The 21,013-nt window shown below is 47.9% G+C and overlaps 1 non-coding gene across 1 annotated transcript; it reads left to right on the forward strand.

Annotated features, from left to right (window-relative positions):
* The first annotated feature begins 16,283 nt into the window (after window positions 1-16,283).
* Window positions 16,284-16,355, forward strand: TRNAR-UCU. Its single transcript has one exon. It is a non-coding gene; the product is annotated as a tRNA-Arg (tRNA).
* Window positions 16,356-21,013: the final 4,658 nt, after the last annotated feature.

Here is a 21,013-nt window from a genome sequence, read left to right on the forward strand (position 1 = left end):
GATCAGGATAGTCCAGCCATGGCTGCCTACGCATTTTCTCTGTTTGGTTCCCCCAAACTCTTAAAGGAACATCCCACATTGCACTGTCTGTCGGTATGTGTGTGTGTGTCTTCCTATATTCTCCCATAAAATGAAATCTAACTTGTCTCTAATGTAACCTTTATCTCTTCTTTTCACACAGACTCATCTCTTCTTTGCCATGGAATACCTGAGCGGAGGGGAGCTTCAGGATCTACTATTGGCCTACAAATCATTTGACAAGGACATCATAAGGTAAGTCCAATGACGGGGCCATGACGGAGTCAGGGGTGGCTGGCCAATGAGAACAGGCAGTGACACAGCCAGGCCCCTCCCACTGAGCCCCGTCCATCCACACCCCTATGTACCATAGAGGGAAGTCACTAAGCTTTACATTTCTTGGTCTGTGATGATTGTGAATGGTAATTCATATTTTTCTTCTTTCTCCTTTCAGAGATCTCACGGCAGAGATTATTTGTGGACTGCAGTACCTGCACGCTGGCGGGGTCATCCATAGGTAAGTATTGGATTATCTGACCAACACTCACCCCTTATAGGGCTTCTGCTATTTTATGATAAATCAGGAAGTAGTTCCCAGTTGTGTTGCCTCCCGTATAGTCTCACTCCATCTGCTGCAGAAGTCTCCCTGTTCATGTCATATTCTGCTTAATGTAACTGTTCTCTCTTTTTCTTCACAGAGACCTCAAACCGGAAAACATTCTTCTGGACGCAGCCGGTCACGTTCGGATTGCCGATTTTGGCTTGTCTGAGATGGGAGTCTCCGAGGCCAATAAGATCAGAGGACGTGCGGGGACATTACTCTACATGGCCCCAGAGGTAAGACTGGTGATTTCCTGATATTAGACTTTATTGTAATGCTTATTATGGGATATAGAGAAGAGCTAGGGGGGGGGAGAGGGGGGGGGGACTTCCTCATTCATTGAATGGAGAATTCCATTGTGTCCTCATTAGGGGCGTCACACTCTTTATTTGTACTGGTGACCATTGATAGAGAAAATGTTAGAGCTGTCCCCACAACAGGTATAGAGGGAAAGTCTTCCAATGGTGGGTGAAAGACTCTAAGGCCTCGTACACACGACCAGACATGTCCGATGAAAACGGTCCGTGGACCGTTTTCATCGGACACGTCTGCTGGGGGATTTTGATCTGATGTGTGTACACACCATCAGACCAAATTCCCAGCGGACAGAATATACGGTGATGTGGCGGCGACGATGACGTGGCGACGTGCGCGACCCAGGAAGTTCATTGCTAAGAAACATTTGTCCGCTGGAAACCTGTCCGCTAGCCCAGGAATCCGGTCCGCTAGGCCGTACACACGGTCGGACAAGTCCACGGAAACTGGTCCGCGGACCAGTTTCAGCAGACATGTTCGGTCGTGTGTACGAGGCCTAAGAGTAGAATGCCCCTCGCTGTGGGAGATTTCCTTTGACTTCCTCTTGTATCTCTGGAACAGGAAGTGTAGGGAACTTTCCCCCAATGGTACACAAACAGTAAAAATAAACTGGGCAGGGGTATTAACCCTTCTGTACTCTATCCTGCCTGAGGTGATTGAAGTTGTATAAATACACTTGCAACAAGAAGAATTGAGTACTGTCTGTGATACTTTGTTTTCATTTCCACCAACATCCACATTTTCTCTGGCTGAAACGGTACTCTTGGACCTTGATGAAGGGGTCACACCACAAACGCTTGTCCTGAAAATTTGAATGTTATTGCAAAAAAAAAGTATCATGGATGTGAATGTACAATATATATGTGTAAAGCGTTGCATAGAAATTGATGGCGCTATATAAGAACCAGTAATAAATAAATGGAGAATACTCAATTGTCTCTGTCCTCTGCCTGGCCTACAAACTCGCTCACCCTTCTTTCTCTCTCTTCTATTTCTACAGGTCATTGCCGGAGAACCGTACTACACCATGGCAGACTATTACTCCCTGGGAGCGATAGTATACGAGATGGCCATGGGCAAGCTTCTATCTACGAATTTACGAGTCAACCTCTTAAACCTTTGGAAAGAAATCTGTAAACCCACAACGACTCCTCTCCAGGATCTCCTATATAAGGTGAGTATTACCTTCTCCTAACAGACAAAACCCTTTCAAGGCTATATACACCTTCTCAGGATTTTAGGAAACACCATTGCACATTCATGTGGGTCATAGCAGTACTTTTAGCATGCTGACTGCTTAACCCGTGGCCCTTCGAGCCCTCTGATGTGCCCCCCGGCCTCACGTATTCCGGGGGGGGTCAGCGATCGCAATCTGGGCGCGGAGGGAGTAAGAGCCGCATAAGCCGATGCTTCCTCTGCAGCGCCACCTCCTGCCCCAGGCAGAGTGATACCAAGTGCACCTCTCCTGGGACCTTTCCAGCAGCCTGGAGAGCGATGGCAGAAGAAGAAGCTGGAAGAGGAAAAGGGAGGTCAGTGTATAAAACACATACAATGGACATATTAGCACCTATAAAAGGGGTGACAACTATTAGGCTGCTATCACACTGACCCGCAGTGACTGATCTCCTTCATAACAATTCATTGCCAAAAATCTTGTGTTTTATTTTTAGTGCAATAGTCTGTTTTCCTTCCTCCCGATCCAATATTACACAATAGGGTGCCATGCTACAACCCGATCCAATATTACACAATAGGGTGCCATGCTACGACCTGATCCAATATTACACAATAGGGTGCCATGCTACGACCCAATCCAATATTACACAATAGGGTGCCATGCTACAACCCGATCCCATATTACACAATAGGGTGCCATGCTACGACCCGATCCAATATTACACAATAGGGTGCCATGCTACGACCCGATCCAATATTACACAATGGGGTGCCGTGCTACGACCCGATCCAATATTACACAATAGGGTGCCATGCTACGACCCGATCCAATATTACACAATAGGGTGCCGTGCTACGACCCGATCCAATATTACAGAATAGGGTGCCATGCTACAACCCGATCCAATATTACACAATAGGGTGCCATGCCACGACCCGATCCAATATTACACAATAGGGTGCCATGCTACAACCCGATCCAATATTACACAATAGGGTGCCATGCTACAACCCGATCCAATATTACACAATAGGGTGCCATGCTACAACCTGATCCAATATTACACAATAGGGTGCCATGCTACGACCCGATCCAATATTACACAATAGGGTGCCATGCTACGACCCGATCCCATATTACACAATAGGGTGCCATGCTACGACCCGATCCAATATTACACAATAGGGTGCCATGCTACGACCCGATCCAATATTACACAATAGGGTGCCATGCTACGACCCGATCCAATATTACACAATAGGGTGCCATGCTACGACCCGATCCAATATTACACAATAGGGTGCCATGCTACGACCCGATCCAATATTACACAATAGGGTGCCGTGCTACGACCCGATCCAATATTACACAATAGTGTGCCGTGCTACGACCCGATCCAATATTACACAATAGGGTGCCATGCTACGACTCGATCCAATATTACACAATAGAGTGCCATGCTACGACCCGATCCAATATTACAGAATACGATGACATGCTACGACCCGATCCAATATTACACAATAGGGTGCCATGCCACAACCCGATCCAATATTACACAATAGGGTGCCATGCTACGACCCGATCCAATATTACACAATAGGGTGCCATGCTACAACCCGATCCAATATTACACAATAGGGTGCCATGCTACAACCCGATCCAATATTACACAATAGGGTGCCATGCTACAACCCGATCCAATATTACACAATAGGGTGCCATGCTACGACCCGATCCAATATTACACAATAGGGTGCCGTGCTACGACCCGATCCAATATTACACAATACGGTGCCATCCTACGACCCGATCCAATATTACACAATAGGGTGCCATGCTACGACCCGATCCAATATTACACACTAGGGTGTCATGCTACGACCCGATCCAAGCATGACATAGTAGGGGGAGTAAAAAGCAAAATCACAGAAGTTTAAATATGTCACTGTCAGAATCCAATCATAAAACGGGGGTTGTATTGTTCACATATCGCTATTACTCTCTCGTGGTTTCTTATCATAATTTTTTCTCCTTTACAGCTCTTACAGATTGACCAGAAAGAGCGAGCAATCAAAGTACAGGGCATCAGATATCACTCGTTCTTCAGAACGATCAACTGGAAGGACATAGAGAAAGGAAAATCACCCTCACCGGTTCCACCAAGCAAGGTAAGTATACGAATAATGGAGGAGTCCATGTACAATGGGGGGAGGGGGGTTCAGCCCCAGGCTCTTCTTTACCTCACATACATATAAAACGTATGTTATGTACAGAATCCTCACATTTCTCTGGGACTTTGCAGTTGCTGCACAATCACATGGTCTGGGACAATCACATGGTCTGGGAACTTAAGCCAGCCTTAGATGGATTGAATCTCAGCCGGTTCAGCTGAGATTCGATCCATCTATAGTCAGGCTGGTTGTACTGAAGTTGATCCATCGTTCGGGTACAACCAGTCTGTCTGATATTCTGCATGCGATCACTGCCAGCGGCTATTGCCACCAGCAGTGATCATTGTGTTCTACCAGCAGGGAAGCCCCCCCACCAGAAAAACACAATAGTGCAGTGGGGGGGGGGGTTTCTCTATCACCACTGAATGTGTTGATGAGAGGAATCGAGCGATATTCTTTTCTTCCACCCGTGGTGGTGGAAGGAAAGAAAATTGTATAATCTATGGCTTGCTTTACAAGGACACTGAATTTCTGACAGGATTAACAGGTATTGTCCTGTACCTGCACTTATCCTGAAATGAAACAAAGAGAGTGAATGCAGCCCCCACATCTTAGGACCTCACAGCAATATGTGACATTTTGGTCCTTGGGTGGGATAATGCAGTGTAAGGCTTCTTTTGACCACTAGAGGGAGATGCGGTTGAAGGAGCCTACTTGGGGTAATTGGTTACCAGCGGGTGTTGGGTTCACCAAGCTTTGGTATCGTTTCCTGTATCAATCAGAAACATTGATGAATGTATTTTTCTCCTTTTCAGCTTCCCAAGAAACCGGAACCTAGAAGAATGAAAATAGAGGATTGTTTGATCTGCAACGAAAATGAGATGAGGATTGAGAGGTGGGAGCAGAAGATCTTTGAAGGCTTTTCCTACATGAGCGAAAGTCTGAAGCCGTAGTCAATGGCCTCATCTCCAGCACCATCAGAGGGCCCATAAAGGGGGCGCACCCATCTAAATATAGACTATTGCTGCAATGAAACAAAATGAAAAGAGAGGCGTCACCAAGTGGTGGAACTCAAGCCACATCCCACAGCTGTGCGGCTTTTGGCAAAGGCTTTGGGATCCACAAGGATGACATCACCACGTTGGGGGGCGTGGTGACATCATCCTCAGGAATCCTCGAGCCTTTACCGAAGGCCACACAACCGCGGGATGTGGCTTGAGCTCCACCACTTTGTGACTGCTCTCCCTTCGGAGAGTTTCGGAGGCTTCCGCCAACGGGTCCAATATTTTCTAAGGATGACATCAGCATGCTGGGGGGGCATAGTGACATCATCCTTGGGAATCCCAGAGCCTTTCACGAAAGCCACCACTTTGTGAAAGCTCTCCCGCTCAAGCCCCACTACATCCGGAGGCCACATTGCAGACACAGCCGCTTGCTGCCGCTCCCTGCCGCACAGACCAGCTGCCAGCCTGCAAGAGCAAACAACTTATCGGGGCCACAGCCGGACAGCTCTCCCGCCCAGCTCATCAGCATACCGGCCCTGCTCCACGGACTCCGCTGCTTGACTGCCATTTTTTGACTGGGGGAGATTTTTACTGTTAGGCAGACCTATTTTGTTCTATTTAACCACACCCCTGAAGCCCCTCCCAGCATTAATGCAAATCAACTATTGGAGGGATGTAGTAGGGTGCAGTCTGTTCCCCAGTATAGAGGGGGTGCCCATTTGGGCCTTATAGCTAGGTTTAGGGAAATCCTAGCATCATGGGACAATTTACCACATGGACTGTGTCTCATGGAAAAGGTGAACTAACACTTTAAGTAAAGAGCGCCATTCTTTACTCTACACCACAGACGGTTGATTCAGGGAGTAATCTGATCACCTTCGGGGGTCAGGAAGGAATTTTTTCCCAGTTGGAGCAAATTACGCCATGCTGCACAAGGGTTTTTGCCATCCTCTGGATCAACTGTGCATTCCATAACATACAGCTGTTGCGCGGACTTATTTATCTTGACAGCAACAGCGTTTGCTCCCACGATATATAAAGCTGTGACTCCAGTGCTGTAGGAGGTGATTTCACCACCACAGTTAAAAAAAGAGCATATATATTGAAGCATGGGGGCATTAGGGGCAGAGGAGCGATTTTGCCCCTAATGCCGCGTATATACGGTCGACATTCCTATGGAGGCTTGCCCTTGGAAAAGTCTGACCGTGTGTACGCGGCATAACTTTTTATGCCGCGTACATACGGTCGAAATTCCGACGGAGGCTTGCCCATGGAAAAGTCCGACCGTGTGTACGCGGCATAACTTTTTTGCGGGAGGATGCCCCCATGCTTCGGCATATATATATTTTAGGCACAGGTTGCGTTAAATGTTTTATTTTTTACTATGGTTTTTTTTTGGTATTTGCTTTGCAGGTATGGTATGATCTTATTGTTATACTGTAATGTTACTTTGTTTTAATGTTAACCATCATTTGCTTAGCAGGTACGCCATTTAGTTGCAGCGCGGATTTATTTAGCGTGACAGCAACAGCGTTTGCTCCTACGATATATAAAGCCGCGACTCCAACGCTGTAGGAGGTGATTTCACCACCACAGTTAAAAAAAGAGCATATATGCCGAAGCATGTGGGCATTAGGGGCGGAGGAGCGATTTTGCTCCTAATGCCGCGTACATACGGTTGACATTCCTATGGAGGCTTTCCCGTGGAAAAGTCTGACCATGTGTACACGGCATAGAAAAGTCCGACCGTGTGTACGCGGCACAGAAAAGTCCGACCGTGTGTACGCGGTATAACTTTTTTGCGGGAGGATGCCCCCATGCTTCGGCATATATAAATGGTGCATGTATGCCCATCATTAGAAGTGGGTGGATGAAGGGAGGTATTCTAATGGTGGGCATACCCACCGATCATTCTTTTTTTCGTTCAGCCAACAGGCTGCATGAAAAAAAAAAAGTTTTTTTGCCAGTTTTGGGGGCAGGGGCGTATCATGAAATCAGCGGGCCCGTGACAGAGGGCTGGGTGACAGGGGACTGGGTGACAGAGGGCTGGGTGACAGAGGGCTGGGTGACAGGGTGACAGAGGACTGGGTGACAGAGGACAGGGGACAGGGGACAGGGTGACAGAGGGCTGGGTGACAGGGGACTGGGTGACAGGGGACTGGGTGACAGGGGACTGGGGGACAGGGTGACAGAGGGCTGGGTGACAGAGGGCTGGGTGACAGAGGGCTGGGTGACAGGGGAGTGGGTGACAGAGGGCTGGGTGACAGGGTGACGGAGGGCTGGGTGACAGGGGGCTGGGTGACAGGGGACTGGGTGACAGAGGGCTGGGTGACAGAGGGCTGGGTGACAGGGGACTGGGTGACAGAGGACTGGGTGACAGGGGACAGGGTGACAGAGGACTGGGTGACAGAGGGCTGGGTGACAGGGGACAGGGTGACGGAGGGCTGGGTGACAGAGGGCTGGGTGACAGAGGGCTGGGTGACAGAGGGCTTGGTGACAGAGGACTGGGTGACAGAGGGCGGGGTGACAGAGGACTGGGTGACAGAGGACTGGGTGACAGAGGACTGGGTGACAGGGTGACAGAGGGCTGGGTGACAGGGTGACAGAGGGCTGGGTGACAGAGGACTGGGTGACAGAGGACTGGGTGACAGGGGACAGGGTGACAGGGGACAGGGTGACAGAGGGCTGGGTGACAGAGGACAGGGTGACAGAGGACAGGGTGACAGAGGGCTGGGTGACAGAGGGCTGGGTGACAGGGGACTGGGTGACAGAGGACTGGGTGACAGAGGACTGGGTGACGGAGAGCTGGGTGATGGAGGGCTGGGTGACGGAGGGCTGGGTGACATAGGGCTGGGTGACATAGGGCTGGGTGACAGAGGGCTGGGTGACAGAGGACTGGGTGACAGAGGGCTTGGTGACAGAGGACTGGGTGACAGAGGGCTGGGTGAGGGGACAGGGTGACAGAGGGCGGGGTGACAGAGTACTGGGTGACAGAGGGCTGGGTGGCAGAGGACTGGGTGACAGGGTGACAGAGGGCTGGGTGACAGAGGACTGGGTGACAGGGGACAGGGTGACAGGGGGCTGGGTGACAGAGGGCTGGGTGACAGAGGGCTTGGTGACAGGGGACTGGGTGACAGAGGACTGGGTGACAGAGGACTGGGTGACGGAGAGCTGGGTGACGGAGGGCTGGGTGACGGAGAGCTGGGTGACGGAGGGCTGGGTGACGGAGGGCTGGGTGACGGAGAGCTGGGTGACGGAGGGCTGGGTGACGGAGGGCTGGGTGACGGAGGGCTGGGTGACGGAGGGCTGGGTAGAGAGAGATTATACAGTCCAGATTACAATTTGCAGGGGCAGCAAAGGTGACAGAGAAAGGGGGGTGCACCATGCAACCCCCTCTCTCACTATGCCCTTGAGCGTACCCCTACCCAAAGAGCCCCCCAAAGAAGATGTCGTGTCTGTACCAAGCGCGGATTTAGGCGGGACACCCGTTATTTTTGTCCCCAATGTCCTGCCGATCCTGGTCTTTGTATTGGTAATGTTTTGAACGCTTCCACACACGAGTGAAGTATTAGCGTAGGGTAAAACATTTCACAGGCTAGGCACACTTAGGCCCCATACACACGAGAGGATCCATCCGCTGGAATTGATCCGCGGACCGGCTCCAGCGGATAGATCCCCTGGTGTGTACGATCCAGCGGATCTGTTTCCGCGGATTTTTATCCCCTGGGATGGATTTCCAGCGGATAAAAATTTGAAGACATGCTTTAAAATCTATCCGCTTGAATCCATCCCAACGGATTGATCCGCTGGTCTGTACAGACTCACCGGATCAATCCGTCCGAATCAATCCCCCGCATGCGTCGTAATGATTCGACGCATGCGTGGAATTCCTTATATGACAGCGTCGCGCACGTCGCCGCGTCATCATCGCGGCGACGGCGCGACACGTCATCGCGATGGGATTTTGGCGCGGATTTTGATCCGATGGTGAGTACACTCCATCGGATCAAAATCCTCGAGAGGATTTATCCGCGGAAACGGTCCGTTGGACCGTATACGCGGATAAATCCTCTCGTGTGTATGGGGCCTTACACAGGGTCTCCCAAGATGCCATCGCATTTTAAGAGACCCAAACCTGGAACCGAAAAGTTGAAGTTACAGTTACAAAAAAAAGTGTTAAAAAAAAAAAAGGAAAAAATAAAAACACAAAAAAAAAAATATATATATAAAAAAAAAAAAAATAGTTGTCGTTTTATTGTTCTCTCCCTCTCTATTGTTCTGCTCTTTTTTACTGTATTCTATTCTGCAAAGTTTTATAATTGTTATGTTTGCTTTTCAGGTATGTAATGTACTTTACTGTTTTCAGGTACGCTATTCAGCTGTTGCGCGGACTTATTTATCTTGACAGCAACAGCGTTTGCTCCCACGATATATAAAGCTGTGACTCCAGTGCTGTATGAGGTGATTTCACCACCACAGTTAAAAAAAGAGCATATATGCCGAAGCATGGGGGCATTATGGTTGGAGGAGCGATTTTGCTCCTAATGCCGCTTATATACGGTCGACATTCCTACGGAGGCTTGCCCTTGGAAAAGTCTGACCGTGTGTACGCGGCATAACTTTTTATGCCGCGTACATACGGTCGAAATTCCGATGGAGGCTTGCCCGTGGAAAAGTCCGACCGTGTGTATGCGGCATAACTTTTTTTGCGGGAGGATGCCCCCATGCTTCGGCATATATATATATTTTAGGCACAGGTTGCGTTAAATGTTTTATTTTTTACTATGTTTTTTTTTTGGTATTTGCTTTGCAGGTATGGTATGATCTTATTGTTATACTGTAATGTTACTTTGTTTTAATGTTAACCATCATTTGCTTAGCAGGTATGCCATTTAGTTGCAGCGCGGATTTATTTAGCGTGACAGCAACAGCGTTTGCTCCCACGATATATAAAGCCGCGACTCCAACGCTGTAGGAGGTGATTTCACCACCACAGTTAAAAAAAGAGCATATATGCTGAAGCATGGGGGCATTAGGGGCGGAGGAGCGATTTTGCTCCTAATGCCGCGTACATACGGTTGACATTCCTACGGAGGCTTTCCCGTGGAAAAGTCCGACCATGTGTACACGGCATAGAAAAGTCCGACCGTGTGTACGCGGCATAGAAAAGTCCGACCGTGTGTACGCGGCATAACTTTTTTGCGGGAGGATGCCCCCATGCTTCGGCATATATAAATGGTGCATGTATGCCCATCATTAGAAGTGGGTGGATGAAGGGAGGTATTCTAATGGTGGGCATACCCACCGATCAATCTTTTTTTCGTTCAGCCAACAGTCTGCATGAAAAAAAAAAAGATTACAATACATGTCCAACAAGAACCATCAACGTACTGGTATGTTGCTGGACTTTGAATGGTTATACCAGAATGATGCCTGCGGGTTTTGGCATCATCTTGGTATCATTCTTTTCAGCCAGCGGTCGGCTTTCATGTAAAAGCGGTCCTAGCGGCTAATTAGCCTCTAGACTGCTTTTACATTCAGTGGGAGGGAATGTCCCCCCCCCCCCCCGGATATAAACAGCGCCATTGGGAAAATGGGAAAGCATTTTATCACCCCATTTAAAAAAGTACCTGTCACTAACTATTGCTATCATGAGGGATATTTACATTCCCTGAGATAACAATAAAAATGGTAAAAAATAAATAAAATGGAAGGAACAGTTTACAAATAAAATAAAAAAAGCGAAATAAATATATATAAAAAAAAGCATCCCTGTCCCCCCCTGCTCTTGCGCAAAGGCGAACGCAAGCGTCGGTCTGGAGTCATATGTAAACAGCAATTGCACCATGCATGTGAGGTATCACCGCGAAGGGCACATCGAGGGCAGTCATTTTAGCAGTAGACCTCCTCTGTAAATCTAATGTGGTAACCTGTAAAGGCTTTTAAAGGCTTTTAAAAATGTATGTAGTTTGTCGCCACTGCGCGTTTGTGCGCAATTTTAAAGTATGTCGTGTTTGGTATCCATGTACTCGGCCTAAGAACATCATTTTTATTTCATCAATAATTTGGTCAATATAGTGTGTTTTAGTGCTTTAAAATAAAAAAAAGTGTATTTTTTTCCCAAAAAATGCCTTTGAAAAAACGCTGCGCAAATACTGTGTGGGAAAAAAAATTGCAACACCCACCATTTTAATCTGTAGGGCCTTTGCTTTAAAAAAATATATAATGTTTGGGGGTTCAACTTAACTTTCTTGCAAAAAAATATATGTTTTTATGTAAACAAACAGTGTCAGAAAGGGCTTTTTCTTCAAGTGGTTAGAAGGGTGGGTGATGTGCGACATAAGCTTCTAAATGTTGTGCATAAAATGCCAGGACAATTCAAAACCCCCCCAAATTACCCCATTTTGGAAAGTAGATACCCCAAGCTATTTGCTGAGAGGCATCTCGAGTCCATGGAATATTGTATATTTTGACCCAAGTTGCGGGAAAAATATATATATATTTTTTTTTTTTTTTGAGCAAAGTTGTCACTAAATGATAAATTGCTCAAACATGCCATGGGCATATGTGGAATTACACCCCAAAATACATTCTGCTGCTTCTCCTGAGTACGGGGATACCACATGTGTGAGACTTTTTGGGAGCCTAGCCGCGTACGGGACCCCAAAAACCAATCACCGCCTTCAGGCTTTCTAAGGGTGTACATTTTTGACACCCTTATTTTTTGACACCCTACCTATCACAGTTTCGAAGGCCATAAAATGCCAAAATAGCACAAAAATCCCCCAAATGACCCCATTTTGGAAAGTAGACACCCCAAGCTATTTGCTGAGAGGAATGTCGAGTCCATGGAATATTTTATATTTTTACACAAGTTGCGAGAATATGACAAACTGATTTTTTTTTGCACAAAGTTGTCACTAAATGATATATTGCTCACACATGCCATGGGCATATGTGGAATTGCACCCCAAAATAAATTCTGCTGCTTCTCCTGAGTACGGGGATACCACATGTGTGGGACTTTTTGTGAGCCTAGCCGCGTACAGGGCCCCGAAAACCAAGCACCGCCTTCAAGATTTCTAACGGCATACAATTTTGATTTCCCTCCTCACTACCTATCACTACCTATTACTGTTTTGAAGGCCATAAAATGCCAAGATGGCCCACAACCCCCCCCCAAATGACCCCATTTTGGAAAGAAGGCACCCCAAGCTATTTGCTGAGAGGCATGTTGAGTCCATGGAATATTTAATTTTTTGGCCCCAAGTGATTAAATAATGACCAAAAAAAAAGAAAATTTACAAAACGTTGTCACTAAATGATATATTTCTCACACATGCCATGGGCATATGTGGAATTACACGCTAAAATACATTCTGCTGCTTCTCCTGAGTACGGGGATACCATATGTGTGGGACTTTTTGGGAGCCTAGCCGCGTACGGGACCCCGAAAACCAAGCACCGCCTTCAAGATTTCCAAGGACATAAATCTTTGATTTCACTCACAAAAATCTTGAAGGCGGTGATTGGTTTTCGGGGTCCCGTACGCGGCTAGCCTCCCAAAAAGTCCCACACATGTGGTATCCCCGTACTCAGGAGAAGCAGCAGAATGTATTTTGGGGTGTAATTCCACATATGCCCATGGCATGTTTGAGCAATTTATCATTTAGTGACAATGTTTTGTAAAAAAAAATTTTTGGTTATTATTCAATCACTTGGGGCAAAAAAATTAAATATTACATGGACTTAACATGCCTCTCAGCAAATAGCTTGGGGTGTCTTCTTTCCAAAATGGGGTCGTTTGAGGGGGTTGTGTGCCATCTTGGCATTTTATGGCCTTCAAAACTGTGATAGGTAGTGAGGAGTGAAATCAAAAATGTATGCCCTTAAAAATCTTGAAGGCGGTGCTTGGTTTTCGGGGTCCCGTACGCAGCTGGGCTCCCAAAAAGTCCCACACATGTGGTATCCCCGTACTCAGGAGAAGCAGCAGAATGTATTTTGGGGTGTAATTCCACATATACCCATGCCCATGGCATGTTTGAGCAATTTATCATTTAGTGACAACGTTTTGCAAATTTATTTTTTTTGGTCATTATTCAATCACTTAGGGCAAAAAAAAAAATATTCCATGGACTCAATATGCCTCTCAGCAAATAGATTGGGATGTCTTCTTTCCAAAATGGGGTCATTTGGGGGGGGTTGTGTGCCATCTTGGCATTTTATGGCCTTCAAAACTGTGAGGCCCCGTACACACGACAGAGGAACTCGACGTGCTTGGCACGTCGAGTTCCTCGTCTCGTTTTGGGATGAAGCCGCCGAGGAGCTCGGCGGGCCGCCTTCTCCTATAGAACAACGCGGCCAACGAGAAAATAGAGAACATGTTCTCTATTTTCTCGTCGAGCTCCTCGGCGGCTCCATCGAGCCAAAACTGTACAGACGACAGAGATTCTCGGCAGAATCCGGGTTTTGACCGAGTTTCTCGGCGAATTCTGCCGAGAATCTCTGTCGTGTGTACGAGGCCTGATAGGTAGTGATAGGTAGTGAGGAGTGAAATCAAAAATGTATGCCCTTAGAAATCCTAAAGGCGGTGCTTGGTTTTCGGGGTCCCGTACGCGGCTAGGCTCCCAAAAAGTCCCAAACATGCGGTATCCCCGTACTCAGGAGAAGCAGCAGAATGTATTTTGGGGTGCAATTCCACATATAACCATGTGAGCAATATATCATTTAGTGACAACTTTAAAAAAAAAACATTTTTGTCATTATTCAATCACTTGGGACAAAAAAAAAATATTCAATGGACTCAGCATGCCTCTCAGCAGTTTCCTTGGGGTGTCTACTTTCCAAAATGGGGTAATTTGGGGGGGTTTTGTACTGCCCTGCCATTTTAGCACCTCAAGAAATGAGATAGGCAGTCATAAAATAAAAGCTGTGTAAATTCCAGAAAATGTACCCTAGTTTGTAGATGCTATAACTTTTGCGAAAACCAATAAATATACGCTTATTGCGATTTTTTTTACTAAAGACATGTGGCTGAATACATTTTGGCCTAAATGTTTGACTAAAATTTAGTTTATTCTATATTTTTTACTTTTTGTTTTAAGAAAAATCATTTTTTTTTCAAAATTTACGGTCTTTTTCCGTTTATATCGCAAAAAATAAAAATCGCAGAGGCAATCAAATACCATCAAAAGAAAGCTCTATTTGTGGGAAGAAAAGGACGCAAATTTCGTTTCGGTACAACATTGCATGACCGCGCAATTACCAGTTAAAGCAGCGCAGTGCCAAATTGTAAAAACACCTCTGGGCATTAAGCTGCATTTTGGTCCGGGGCTTAAGTGGTTAAGCAATTATGTTGTGAAGTTTGGAGGCGGGTAGGCTTTCGAGGGGTGTGTTGGACCGGCTATGAGGGAGGTTGAAGACCGGTATGTTTTTGAGGCGTGTGTTGGACCGGCTATGAGGGGAGGTTGGAGGGTTGTATGTTTTTGAGGCGTGTGTTGGACCGGCTATGAGGGGAGGTTGGAGGCCGGTATATTCGAGGTGTGTGTTGGATCGGCTATGATGGGAGGTTGGAACTCTTTTTGTCTTCAGAGGTGTGAGGAGTCTTTGCAGCTTTCTCTGCTGGAGAAATGAGAACTCTTCCCACCAGTGAGGTCCTTCATGGAGAAGGCCAAGGCCTCACTCACACGAGGTGTATGAATCTGTACCCTCTGTGGGGGCTGCGTTAACCCCAAAAAGGACATCTATGTGGGTGCAGTTGGGTGGATGCACCCTGGGTGAGTTCGGGGCCATGCACGGCACACACACAGATGTCACATTGGGGTTTTGAGGCGTGTGTTGGATGAACAATTAGGGGAGGTTGGAGGCGGTATGTGTTTGAGGCATGTGTTGGACCAGCTATATGAGGAGGAGATTGGAGGCGGTATGTTTTTAAGGCATGTGGGAGAAGGCAATAAAAGGGGAAGTTGAAGGCCGGTACGTTATTGAGGCGTGTGCTCGACCGGCTATATGAGGAGATTGGAGGCGGTATGTTTTTAGGGCGTGTGTTGGACCGGCTATAAAAAGGGGAAGTTGAAGGCCGGTATGTTTTTGAGGCGTGTGTTGGACCGGCTGAGGGGAGGTTTGAAGGCTGGTATGTTTTTGAGGCGTGTGTTGGACCAGCTATGAGGGGAGATTGGAGGCCAGTTAATTCGAGGCGTGTGTTGGACCGGCTATGATGGGAGGTTGGAGGCCGGTATATTTTCGAGGCGTGTGTTGGATCGGCTATGATGGGAGGTTGGAACTCTTTTTGTCTTCAGAGGTGTGAGCGGTCTTTCCAGCTTTCTTTAGGCTTTCTCTGCTGGAGAAATGAGAACTCTTCCCACCAGTGAGGTCCTTCATGGAGAAGTCCAAGGCCTCACTCATACGAGGTGTATGAATCTGTACCCTGTGTGGGGGATGCGTTAACCCCAAAAAGGACATCCATGTGGGTGCAGTTGCACGGACGCACCATGGGTGTGTTCGGGGCCGTGCACCGGCACCCACACAGATGTCACATTGGGTACAGTTGACAGCAATGGGCCTGTCTACACAGGATGCTGGGAACACCTGTGCATCCCCATTCTAATTTAGGGACCACTGGGGTGTGTCTTATTATAGGAGCGTTAAACATTGTAGATTAGGAGAAGTTTGGATATGGTGTGGAGGTGTATTATTCTTTGGGGGTGTATTGGAGGGTTATATATATAGATTGTAGTTTAGAAGAAGTTTGGATTTCTTCTGGAGGTGTGTTGAGTGAACATAACTGACATACCCCGCTCAGAGGGGGCGGGCCTTAGAGAACAGAGGCCCGCATATGGGCAGCACAGAGGCTTAGTGGTGAGCCTTGCAACACTGGGGTCCTTGGTTCAAATCCTAACCAGGACACTATCTGCATGGAGTTTGCATGTTCTCCCTGTGCTTGCGTGGGTTTCCTCCGGGTACTCCGGTTTCCTCCCACACTACATGCTACCTTTGCGTTTGTGGTGCAGTGGTTAGCATAGCTGCTTTCTAAGCAGCTGACCCGGGTTCGATTCCCGGCAAACGCAATCTCCAATACTTGGAGTCCTCAGAGAGAAAAGCGCTATACAAGGTCAATGCTGAGTATAGATTAGCGGTGGAATGAGGAATGAAACGAATGTGTGGAGTTTCTGAATCACCAACTATCAATGTAAGTGGACAAACAAGACGATTGGCTGTTCCTAGAAGAAGACTCAACAAAAAGTCTGAGGAACCCTCCCAGGGACCAGGTACGGCTGTACCAGCACAGGTCACTACACTGGTGGGTCTTCCGATCAGCCCTCCATTTTTGTTTTTGGAGCTTCTGAATCACCAACTATCAATGTAGTTGGACAAACAAGACAATTGACATTACTGATATACCCAACACAGCGGGGGTGGGCCTTAGAGAGGCCGCCTATGGGCAACACAGAGGCTTAGTGGTGAGCCTTGCAGAACTGGGGTCCATGGTTCAAATCCTAACCAGGACACTATCTGCATGGAGTTTGCATGTTCTCCCTGTGCCTGTGTGGGTTTCCTCCGGGTACTCCAGTTTCCTCCCACACTCCAAAGACACGCTACCTCACATTGGTGGTGCAGTGGTGAGCATAGCTGCTAACTGAGCAGCTGACCAGGCCAATGCAATCTCACAAGAGGGATGCCTCATCTGGTAAAGTGTCACCCCATCCCATCATATTTGTATATACAATGTTCTCTCTACAGTACTGTAGCAAAGTTTTGGCCAGGTGTGAACAAATGCTGTAACCATAGGGGCCATGTGATCCCTTCCTGGCCATGTCCTGGTCGGAGATCACTATGAACCTACCATAGGGGCCATGTGATCCCTTCCTGGCCATGTCCTGGTCGGAGATCACTATGAACCTACCATAGGGGCCATGTGATCCCTTCCTGGCCATGTCCTGGTCGGAGAGCACTATGAACCTACCATAGAGGCCATGTGATCCCATCCTGGCCGTGTCCTGGTCGGAGATCACTATGAACCTACCATAGGGGCCATGTGATCCCTTCCTGGCCATGTCCTGGTCGGAGATCACCATGAACCTACCATAGGGGCCATGTGATCCCTTCCTGGCCGTGTCCTGGTCGGAGAGCACTATGAACCTACCATAGAGGCCATGCGATCCCATCCTGGCCATGTCCTGGTCGGAGATCACTATGAACCTACCATAGGGGCCATGTGATCCCTTCCTGGCCATGTCCTGGTCGGAGATCACTATGAACCTACTATAGGGGCCATGTGATCCCATCCTGGCCGTGTCCTGGTCGGAGAGCACTATGTGGACGCACTAATAACCCCCAGCATTGGTGTCAGCGGACACACTATTAACCCCCAGGACTGTGCCATGCATACTAGCCCATTATGCTTTTAATTTGCAGGATTATCAGGGAGCAAAAGAGGAAGTAAAAAAAATCCCCCCCCCCCCAGTGGTGATCAAATACCACCAGAAGAAAGTTCTATTTGTGTGAAAAAAACTATAGAAATGTCATTTTGGTACAGTGTTGCACGACCGCGCAATTACCAGTTAAAGTAGCGCAGTGCTGAATAGAAGAAGGGGGGGGGGGTAAAAACTTCCGGGGGTGAAGTGGTTAATAAAGTTTCAAAAGCCAAACTCCATGAAAATGTTTTGTCTCCCATGTGGTGGCGCTGTTCCCGGCACTGCATTGGAGAACCGCGCTCCCCCGTGTCCAGCGGTGGATTGCTTCAGCCGTCCTCACATCCAGAGCCGGGGGAAGGGCGTGATGACGTCAGGAACTGTCCATTCACAAGACTGCTAACTTTGGGGAAGGGGGGGAGGCAGGAGCAGCGTGGATCAGCCTTGAACACTGGAGGATCGGTGGAATAGGTAAGTATATCTCCACTCTGCAATCCCCTAGACAGAAATGAGCAGTTAACCTGTGCAGTACCGGCTCCGCCCCACTGCATGCGAAAATAACATTTGGGCTGGAGTTCTTCTTTAACCACTTCACACAAATCGCCGCTCCTGTATGACGCTATATACCGTTGTTATAGTAACAGCTAGCCGCCATAACCCCAGTATTTTCAGGAACGGCGTGCGTTTCTCTTTCAGATAAAAGTGGTCTCAGCGGCGGATTCGCTGCAAAATCACTTTTATCAGGGGCGAGAGAGGGCCCCCCCTCCCCTCCCGCTGCTCCTGGTGTCTCCGCTGCTTACCGGAGCCGTCGGTAGCGGAGGAGTCGATCGCGTCATTTCCCCTTAACAGCCCAGATGCCGAGTGAGGGAAAGATGGCCCCCGATTGGCTCCATAGCATTGGAGGGCGGAGGCGACGTCAAATGTCACTTCTGCCCAATGATCTCCAAGGGGGTTTATTTTTTTATTACATACATTTTTTTTTATTGCATTTTTGTGTAAATATTAAATTTGACGTCTTTTTGATCCCCAGATCTCATATTTAAAGCGGTAGTTCACCCACAATCCCATGATGTTACCATCGAGACAGGCATTGTAGCGCGAGCTACAGTATGCCTGTCCCGATTTTTTTAACCCCGTACTCACCTTGTAGTCGTCCATCGTAGATTCCGGCTCCCGCGGGGAATGGGCGTGCCTATGGAGAGGGAGGATGATTGACGGCCGGCCCTGGCACGTCACTCTCCCCGAAGACAGCCGGAGTAGGTCTCGGCTCTTCACGGCGCCTGCGCACAGGCTATGCGCACGCGTCGTGAAGACCAAGCCTATTTCGGCTATTTCCGGAGAAGCGTGACGCGCCAGAGCCGGCCGTCAATCATCCTCCGTCTCCAGAGGCACGCCCATTCCCCGGTATCTTCGATGGATGACTACAAGGTGAGTACGGGGGTAAAAAATTCGGGACAGGCATACTGTAGCTCGCGCTACAATGCCTGATTTTAAGGTAAAAAAAAAAAAAAAATTTTTTTCCCGTCGATAGGGTGAACCCCCGCTTTAAGAGGACCTGTCATGATTTTTTTCTATTATGCCGCGTGCACACGGTCGGACTTTCCATCGGAAAAAGCTCAGTCGGAATTTCTGACAGGAAAATAGAGAACCTGCTCTCTATCTAAGTCTGTCGTAAATTCTAACAGAAAAAGTCCGATGGAGCGTACACGTAGTCGGAATATCCGACCAGAAGCTCCCATCTGACTTTTCTGTCCTTTTTTTTAAAAGGACAGTATAAAAAGAAAAGGTAAAATAAAATACAATTTTTTTTTTAAAGCTCCCCGTCCCGACAAAGTGAACGCATACGTAAGTCCCGCCCACATATGAAAACGGTGTTCAAACCACACATGTGAGGTATCGCCACGATTGTTAGAGCGGGAGCAATAATTCTAGCCCTAGACCGCCTCTGTAACTCAAAACATGCAACCTGTAGACATTTTTAAACATTTCGCCAATGGGAATTTTTAAGTGCCAAAGTTTGTCGCCATTCCACGAGCGGACGCAATTTTGAAGCGTGACATGTTGGGTATCAATTTACTCGGTGTAACATTATCTTTCACAATATAAAGAAAAATTGGGCTGACTTTACTGTTATCTTATTTTGCAACTCAAAAAAGTGTATTTTTTCCAAAGAAAGTGCGCTTGTAAGATCGCTGCGCAAATACGTTGTGACATAAGGTATTGCAATGACCGCCATTTTATTCTCTTGGATGTCTGAAAAAATATATATATATATAATATTTGGGGGTTCTAAGTAATTTTCTAGCAAAAAAAAAAACGGATTTTAACTTGTAAACAACACGTGTCAAAACGAGGCTGGGCTGGGGCTGAAGAGGTTAAATGAAGATTCCCGATGTGTCTCCATTGCGGATTCTTCACCCCGCTGATTATTAATCTGTATTGGCTGCAGTGGCGGTGCATCTATAGAGGGCGCTGGAGCACCGCCCCCTCTGGCTCTGCACCACCACTGAGTCTAATAACATAGATTTGTGCATTGCATGAATGTATGTTATTGTCACGCTCCCGCTGGTCTATTCAGATGGCTGGACATAGAGTGCCGACCACCTGAATAACGGCAGCTGGTTGGCTGTATGGAAGTGCCTATCAGAGCCTTCCAAGTACAGCCCTCAGCATCCGGAAGCTTATCCAGGGAACGTACGGGGGGTGCGTTCCTTGGATAAGACTGACAGGCGTCTCAGCCAATCAGGTTCACCGGTTCTGGCCAACGGTAACCTGATTGGCTGAAGCGTCATCGAGGGCGGGAGAAGACATCGAGGGACGTGGATGGCTGACTCCAGTTAAGGTAAGTGCCGGGCGGGGGAGGGGCATTTTACAGGGCACAGCGGCGAAGAAGGGCACAGCGGCGAAGAAGGGCACAGTGACATCAATGGGCACAGTGGGGACAATAGGCACAGCGGCATGAATGGGCACAGTGGCGACAATTAAAGGGCACAGTGACATCAATGGGCACAGTGGGGACAATAGGCACAGCGGCATGAATGGGCACAGTGGCGACAATTAAAGGGCACAGTGACATCAATGGGCACAGTGGGGACAATTGGCACAGCGGCATGAATGGGCACAGTGGCGACAATTAAAGGGCACAGTGACATCAATGGGCACAGTGGCGACAATTAAAGGGCACAGTGGTGACAATTGATGGCACAGTGGCTGCGTTTGATGGCATGGCACAGTGGTGACAATTGATGGCACAGTGGCTGCATTTGATGGCATGGCACAGTGGTGACAATTGATGGCACAGTGGCTGCGTTTGA

This window comes from Rana temporaria, chromosome 8, assembly GCF_905171775.1.
Source record: "Rana temporaria chromosome 8, aRanTem1.1, whole genome shotgun sequence".
Classification (NCBI taxonomy): domain Eukaryota; kingdom Metazoa; phylum Chordata; class Amphibia; order Anura; family Ranidae; genus Rana; species Rana temporaria.